Here is an 8,890-nt window from a genome sequence, read left to right as displayed (position 1 = left end):
GAATGGGGTTTGGCCACTGTTGTAGAGACTAAGCTGTGTGTTTAACTGGCTTTTTTTTTTGGTGAAGAGAGATCTAATTTCTTATAGTTAGCATAAGCATGGGTAACCTTTTCAAGAACTAAACATTTACTACTAATAACGTGTTGGAGTTACTATGGATTTCTGCCATGAACTGCTGGTATATTGAGTATGACACTACAAGCCCTGTGCTATGTTTTATAATAAAGTATTCTCCTGTTTTGCTGGCTTGCTTCCTTCAGCATGGATTTGTTCAGCATCGCAATCCCAGTAGTGATGGTAATAGCTTCCACTGAAGTGGATCCAAGTGTACGCTACAAAACATCCTTTCACCCACCACTGGCTGCAAAATAAAGGAATTGTTCAAGTGTATGAAGTAACTATTTAAATCAGATTTGAACATGAAATGAAAAATCATTCTGTAGCCAACTGAAACAGCATGGAAAGTTTGCAGATGTAGATGGTAACTGCCTGAATTGGAATCCAGCCAGTAAATCCAAGCTAACATCCTGGTGTAAAAGCTTTACTAGACACTCACTCCTACAGAGGGAAAGGCATGCCTGAAATGGGAACAGCAATAGGCGGTGAAGACTTCTCTTTCATGCCTCGTGTCAAAGACATCATCACTTGCAGCACACTTCCATCCCCCTCTTTCAAAGTGCACTTTGCTTAGTCAGCCAGTCCCACCACAAGTTGCAGCATGCAGATTGTCCTGGGAGGGCTCTCACACAAACACTGTCTTGCTTCATTTGCCAGAGATGACAAGTGATGGAGTGGTTGCTATTGACTAAAGTAAGTAAGTATTACTACCTTGCACACATGCAGTCCAACACTTCGAAATAATTTGAAATAGTTTGAAAATCTAGCAGCTCCCAGTCTGGAGAGAGGCTCGGTGTAGGGACTGCCTTGGAGCGTGTAAAACATGCTGGCCAAAAGCCAGTGCAGGACTCCTCAGGCAGCCCTGCTCTGCTGCTTACTAAACACTGAGCTTCTCCTTTTGCTGGAGCAGCTCTGGCAGGTGAGAGTAAACCCATCAAAAAGCCATTTCAATGTGTGTGTCTCACTCAAATGCTCAGCAGGCCAGACCAGCAAGCAGCCTTGCTTGCTTTGACGTAACGGTCACCACATTACTCCCTGGAAAACACAAAGACCAAGATGAACCTGGGTTTTCCTCACATTGAAATGCTGAATGGATCATGCAGGTTCACACACTGGATTAATGATAACAGGGGCTCCCACGTGGTGAAACTTCTGGGCCATCATGTCTATGTCCACCCTGTTAACTATGCGGAATGGTGCTGAGCACATAGGGAAGATCCTTCCTAATGTGCATTTTTAGATACTGTTGCTTCTTAGATATTATCTCAGCTTCATCTCATCTCTATTCTAGTTTTCATCTCCCATTGACAGTGGAGACATCTGAATGACATCCATGGTGGCACATGCGGCTGGTGTTCACAGCCCTGGGAAACCCATATCAACCTCTCAGTGTGGCTGAGAGCCACAAGACACACAACACACATGCCAGGAAGTTTAAGGTATGGTTAAGTGACTGGCAGGGAGAGGATGACCAAGGCTCACTGCTTAATTATAGGCTGGGGCTGTGCACATGCCTGCATCCCAGGCTGTGAGATACCAGAGTCCTTTCTGCTGCAGATCCAGGCCACCCTGCCACTGCACGCTAGCACACTTCCATGAGACCAAGCTTCCTGTTTGCATGGCTGTTTCTGCAGAGATGTGGCCAGCCCTCCCTGTCTCAGAGCATTTCAAAACAGCATGACAAGCTCTCACAAACTGGCCTCTAAAATTCACTGGTTTCACACATTTTTGCACAGTAGAATACCTCCCAGGAGATAAAGAACCGTCAATGTGCGCTTGCTGCCCAGAAAGTGAACCATGTCCTGGGCTGCATCAAAATAAGCATTAGCAGCAAGTCAAAGGAGGTGATTCTCCCCCTCTACTCTGCTCTTGTGAGACCCCACCTGGAGTACTGTGTTCAGATGTGGGGCCCCCAACATAAAAAAGACCTGGACCTGTTGGAGCAAGTTCAGAGGAGAGGGCCTGCTCCACAATCTGGACAGCCCTGAGGTGTCAGAGAGGCTTGGGTAGCAGTGTGACTTGCAGGCTTGTCAGGTTGGGAGTCTAGGCATGTTTTAATTCGTTTGGTTTCTTCAGCAATTGCTGGTCTGACCGACTGAGCAGGGATCTCCATCCTCCCCAGACCAGAGCTCTGCTGAGACATCAAACAAGACCCCAGTCACCCTTTTCCACGCAGACTGAGAAGTATGACCTGGTGGCAAATAAGCATTTGACACTAATCCATGGGCCTAGTGATGCTTTTTGTGGAGACTTTTGGTTCACACCACCAGCAAGAAGTTCACACTTTTGGCACATGCTTGCAGGACCCTGGGCTCAAACTCACTTGCGGCTAACCGTGCTCTGGTGGGAAATGATAAAGTCCACTGATGTGATTTAGAGGTACCTCAGCCTGTAGGCTCAAAAAAGGGAGGAAAATGTGCAATAAAGAAACTGCTAAGGAGAGAAATAGAGGAAGAATTTATCATCAAGTGGAAAGACAACTTCTTGAGGAATACAGAAACTATGTTCTTACTGCAGTTCTTTGGAAACCAGAAATATTTCAGAGCAATTAGAAGTTATGCTTGTTATTTAAACAGCAGTAGTGTTTTTCTTATGCTCTTGGTACCCAGTCAAGAAAAAAAAACAGCTGACACCACACCTGAAGCTGACAGTACCTGTTTTTCCAGGGGCTCCTGGCAGTTAGTTTGAATTCCCTGTTGTCTACCCAGTCTCTCCTTCACACTGCTGGGGAAATCTCCACAGAGGGGTTCTGGAGGATCTCCTGTTCCCAGCAGGCTGCCCAATTCTGTGGACAGGGGTGGTGCTCCTTCTATGGGAGGAGCTGGTTATGTTAGGCAGCCTTTTCCCTCCAGGTGGAGATAGTGACCAGCTTTGGGGTTTATTTCTTTTTCCAGTAGTTCTGGGGACAAAATGTTTCTGTTACGACTGCATTTCTGCCAGTGTCTGAAAAAGCAGATGTGCCATCTGAGCAGGGCTGATGGTTTTATAAACACAGCGTTTTCTGACAAAACCATCCCTTGCATAGTCCTAAACAAAACTGTTCAGCTGTGTCCTTGCCGTAGGCAAGAATATCAAAGTTCTCAATCATCAGCAGTTTTTGAAGTTTTGGAAAGTTAACATTAACTGAAAAGGCAATCAAAGTGTTTTCGTAAGTTGATCTTAAGTATACGCCTTTGCATTAAAAGCCCTTATCATTTCTCTGACAGAAATATAAGCCAGTATTAATTAGGACAAGCCTGTCTTTCCAGTCTAGTTAACTTGATGGGACACTGAACTAAGCAAGGGAAAATACTCTTTTTTTTTTTTTTTTTCCAAGTCAGGATTGCTTTGGACACCATTGCAGAGAGTTTATAAACTGTGGAGCTAGTGAGTCCTCCAGCAGCAAAGCAAGATGGGGTGGCAGGTCTCCCAGTGGTGTCCTGCCCTGCCTGTCTGCAACTGCCATGCCCCACAGCAGCCCTCTCCCTGCACCCAACACATTCCTCCATCCCCAACCCAGAGCTCCCCATCACCTCCCACAGCAGAGATGCTCTGTCTCCATTGCCAGAAAAGACTCTGGAAGCAGTGGGGTTTGTCTTGCTGTTCACTGCCCTGCAGGGCACAGTGGGATCTGGGGATTAGTGCTATGGCAATTTCACTGCCTCCTCCTGCAAACCTTCTCCCTAGGGCTTTAGATGACTTGTACTGTATGTAGCAGAGAGCAAGAACTATTGCAAATTCAGTGTGCTGGCCTTGACCAACTGTGGATTTTAAATATGAGCAGATGGAGAACACCTCCATATTTACTTCTAATTACTTCTCACATTGTTAAAATCCTCCATAGAAAGCTAAATTAGAAGAGATGGTGAGAAACATGAGATTTTTAGATTTTACAAGGCACAAAGAGCCTCCCCAATCAACATGGCTATATGACAGTTTTTCTATCTACCTCAGCATTTAAGGATTATCACCTCTTGAGCTAACCAGCTGCTCCACGACCCCACAGTCTGGGAATTGCTGCAGTAAGAAGACACATATGTACCTGTATACAACGTCACCTACACTGGTCTGGGTGCTACTGTTATACTTGAATTTCTCGCTGGCTCTGTGTGTTGTACTTCATCTGACAGTACGGTATTTCAAGAGGTTCCCCAGTATGAAACAGGCCAAAAAAAAAAAAAAAAAGCATGAGAGTGTTGTCACATGCCTGAGATGCCTTGAAAAAGGGAGTTCATACCTTTTCATCTGAAATTTCCTCCTGGAATTTCTTCTTGTCTAGATGAAGACCCAAATAAGCCACTTGTACAAAGTCAACAACTGTTCCACATTTTCTTCCACATCACCAAAATACTCAGCTATCTTTTTATTTTGTATGCTGTCAGATGCAGGTTTTACATCACCTGCAGCAGCTCTGATCTTCTTCCTTGGAGGTGACACAAGGGCTAAGGCTGACCTCGTAAACTAAGCAAGGCCTTTCAAGACCCTCCCTATACTAATTCTACCCTGGTAGAATAAAACCAGATCTGAGAAGTCCTCTAGAATCCCAGCACTTCACAAAGAATGAGAAGCAGGTGATGAGCCCCTGTTGTAGCAGTGTTAAGGCACCATCAAAATAGCAGCTAATATAGGTAACTGCTGACTGCGGAGATCCCACCCTCCTCCAATCTAACCAACACTTCTGCTCCAAGATGTGCAATATAGAGAAGAGGTTCAAACCTGGCAACCGTATGTAGTTAGCTCTCATAACTTGGTCTTCACAGCCATCCACCCCAGGCTTGGCTCTTCAAAACAGATAGTCCTTCTCTCCATCTGGCCTCAGAAATACACTTCTCCTGTGGGAGATGATCATCCTTCATATGGTGAGCTGATCTTGCTTCTGCTTTTCAAGATCCAGACCTATTTCCTGGCTCTGCACAAGGGTGGACACAGCAGGACTACACTGATGCTATAGTACACAGCAGGAGTGATTTCCAGAACACCAAGCACCCTCTGGTGTGGCATCCGCTGACAGCTCAAGCTCAGACCAAGGCACTTTCACTTAGCCAGGACTAGGGACTCAGGACACCTGTCCCTTTTGTAAGGCATAGCCAGCTGAAAACATAGGAAACAATTTAATAAGAACCTTCCTTGCTCCTACCCCGTTCCTCAGGGATTCAACAGTCCAGTAGTCATGGAAGATATTTATTTTTCTTAGAATTAATCCAGGTGTGAGGTGAATTAACTGACAAAGGCCTCTGATCACCACCAGATGTTTGCAAAATACCCAAACAACAATGTGTGTTTGCTTTTAAATCTGGTTTGCATTCATGAGGAAGAAGAAAAGGGGGGCACAATTTGACCAGTGTTGTATTTGTGTGGTTAAGATGATGGATAATGAATTTTGTTTGTGTCTCTCCAAATCCAGAAAATTGTCCTGTAAGACCCATGGCTCTTTTTTGTTTGATGTTTTTTACCCTAGAAAAAAGTGATATGCAGGGTTCAAGCCTTTGCTGATAGAACACCAACCCCCCCCCCCTCCTTCCCGGCTTACTAAGGCAATGCGGAAGTACTGGCAATGATTGAAACTCATTTTTGGATACCTACTGCTTCTTGTCCTGCCCCTTAGCACAGCCATGGATCCCCTTATTTCTCATCACAGATTTTGCCTACCTCACTGAGATCAAGTCTCAGGCAACTCATTACTACCCAAGAGCTGTCCGATAAAGGACATGCGCGGATTGATACAGGAAAGTATGCTGCAGTTATTACTGGCACCAGAGAGAAAGTTCCCCTGGAATGCAGTAGGAGTGGGCCATCAGTCCCAGGAACTATACTTTGCTACAACTTTGTGTAACAGCTAGTGTGAAAGGGCCCCAACCTTGCAGAAGCTTAAGGCAGTATTGCCATTAATAATATTGCAGCAGCAGGAGTTTCTGATTAAACACACATCTTAAAACAGGCAGAAGCTCGTAGTGGTGTCAGAGTCATTATGTGGCAACACATATCCCTCCAACAGCTGGTGCCAAGCAACCCAACCTGTCTAAGGATACCTCTTTCAACACCTCCCCACCCGTGCCAGACAGCCAGGGGAGGGGAAAGCCTGTCCCAATTACAGCAGTTACTCTCAGCATTAGGAGAAATGGTATTTTCTTTGCATTAGCCTCCCTCATCCAGTGCTTATAACCTGTTCTCTCTAGATTTACAAGATAACCTGGTAAACCTGTACCAGTACTGTATATCCTTAAACAGCAAATGTTGTCCATTTGGGGGTACCAATGTCCTTGGCTTACTGAGACCATCATTGAAAAAATCGTCCCATTACCTTGCTTTGGAAAAACCTCACTTTCTTTCTCCACCCGTTAATTCCTGTCAATGTACACAGTGTAAAAGCCTTGTGGTTTAACACAGCTATTTTAATATTGATTCAACATGTCATCTGGGGTTGGATCTCTACCCAATTCATCTGTTTGCCTGTCTCTTATCCATCTGTCTATAAATCTTATTTGTTACACAGACATTTCATTCCAATATAGTCTTAACGTATACTATGGGAACAGTTTTTGCTGACCCACCCTCCAAGCAGAGAACAGCACTTGTGTTTTCACAAGGAGTTGCAGCCAACAAGGCAATTCGTTGATAACAATAGAGGATCACAGAAGAACCGATATCTAAACACAAGAAAAATTAAAGAACAGTTCTCTTAAGCCTCAACAGAAATGTAGTTGTGCAACATTCTGGGTTTGGCTGTTAAAATAGCCTTGCATGTATTTCCATTCAAAACGTTGCAGTCTTTAATACGTTATAAAGGTAGTGACAACAATAAAAAAATGAGAATAGGGCATACAGTGACACCTTTCAGACTAGATTTCTTCATTGTTTTATTTTCTCAATAGCCCATTACACAGAATAAAGAGTGAGTTTTCAAAAGCATGGATTTATTTAGCCAGTCACTGGAGATGTAAGAGGCAGCGATACAATAAATGCCTGGCCAGCATTCTTCAAACATAACCCCAAAGATTTAAAAAAAAAAAGCTGTATCAAGAGCTGGACAAAAATATTTTAAAGAGGTAATAAACCAATCTATAACATTAACCTATTCAATATTATCTGTTCTGTAAGGGTGAAACTATTTTAAAAGATGAGAATGTAATACATTCATCTTTCCCTTTTCCTCCTTCCTTCAGTTAAAATTATTACGTTATTATTAAACATCAAAATGAAAAACAACACTTAAAATAAGGTTTTGCAATAAACAGCACCAGCTCAGATCTATCCCTTTTATTACAAATAAAGTTGTCATAGTACAACCCCAAGATCTACCACACATCTTTGCACATATAGCCCCTCCAGGTTTGTTAATAGAAAAAGGAGCAAAATGTGCCTGTTAGTCTACAGGATTTAATTAGCTCAGATGAACCACACAGCCACAAGATCATTCTAAATGCACAGGAATAGTAGATTACTGAAAGAAGCAAACAAAGGATGACATTTGGATGAATTCTGATGAAAGCTCTCTGGGAACTGAACAGGCTCCAGAAAGTTCACATAGCTCACTCTGCTTTCCACAGTTCTTAAACTTGTGCTGGTACTAATTAAGTCCTTTGGTAGTCAAAAGGCAGATGAGAAAAGACATTGAGGTATATTTTATGGACTAATTCTGCAAGGTCTTTAGTACCTTAAAATATAAAACTTTACTGAATCCAGAATGGCCTTTGAGTATGTAACACACAACTGGGGCTATGCCAGCTGCAGAGACAGGCTTGGGTGCCTCCTGTGGACTGCATGGGGGCGAGTGCTGAGAAGAGGCTCTGGAGCAGATCCCACACACTTGTGTCCACATGCACTGTAAACCAAAGCACCTTTTTATCCACCTGCATTACTGTGCACGGTCCTCTTTTGTAACAGTCCTTCTGCTCACCCAAAATGATGGCAGCTACAACAGAGAGAGAATAAAGGGAAGGAAGGAGCTGAAGAGTAGTCACTCTCCCTGCTGTTCCTAAACTGAATAACTAATACTATTTTATATTCTGTCACACTGCCTGTTAGCAGCACAGATGGTAAAAATACCCCCAAATGGAAAGGAGTGCAAAATAAAGATATAGGCATGTGGAACCTAGACAGGATGACTGTGGGGTAAGCAGAGTACATTTGAATACAGCTAAATGGCAAATCATCCATTGAAGACTGCAAAGCATAGCGTAGGTTTTCAGAATAAGGGAACTCATCCCAGCAGTATGAAGAAGGACATGGAGTCGTTGCAAATTCTTAGATAATCTCAAGCTCCCTGTGTGACACAGGGACCGCAAGGGCTAAAGCAGGACATGAAAATGGACCTGCGTCTGGTTGTAAAAAAGTTGCCACATGTCTGTCTATGACGTTGGTACAAATACTGGAGTGCTCAACTGGCTCCTGATGCCCACAGTTCAAGAAGGATTCTGTTCAATTAGAAGGTCTCAAAGCAAAACTAGGAATGATTGGAAAATGCCTCCTAGTAAAGGACTGCAGGACCTCAAGTATGTGCAGATTAGCATAAAAAGAGAAGTTTGGATCTTGAAGACAGTCTAAGAATACTTGTAAGGACACAGAAATAGGATGTTAAGTTCCATTATTGTGTCAGAGAATGGTATAGGCAGACTCAGTGGCCAGATATTGAGGTGCGATAAACTCAACTAGAAACACGGCACCACATTCTTAACAGGGAGAATACTTACTTTTTGAGACCTCTTTGCAATGTGTGGTTCCACTGCTCCAACACAAGGTGAAACCAATTCAGGATGCTTCTCTGGCCTTAGTTTTAGAAAAACCCCAGACTGGA

The sequence above is a fragment of the Pterocles gutturalis genome, unplaced genomic scaffold, assembly GCF_000699245.1.
Source record: "Pterocles gutturalis isolate BGI_N339 unplaced genomic scaffold, ASM69924v1 scaffold19773, whole genome shotgun sequence".
Classification (NCBI taxonomy): domain Eukaryota; kingdom Metazoa; phylum Chordata; class Aves; order Pterocliformes; family Pteroclidae; genus Pterocles; species Pterocles gutturalis.
Note: the sequence above shows the minus strand (reverse complement) of the source record.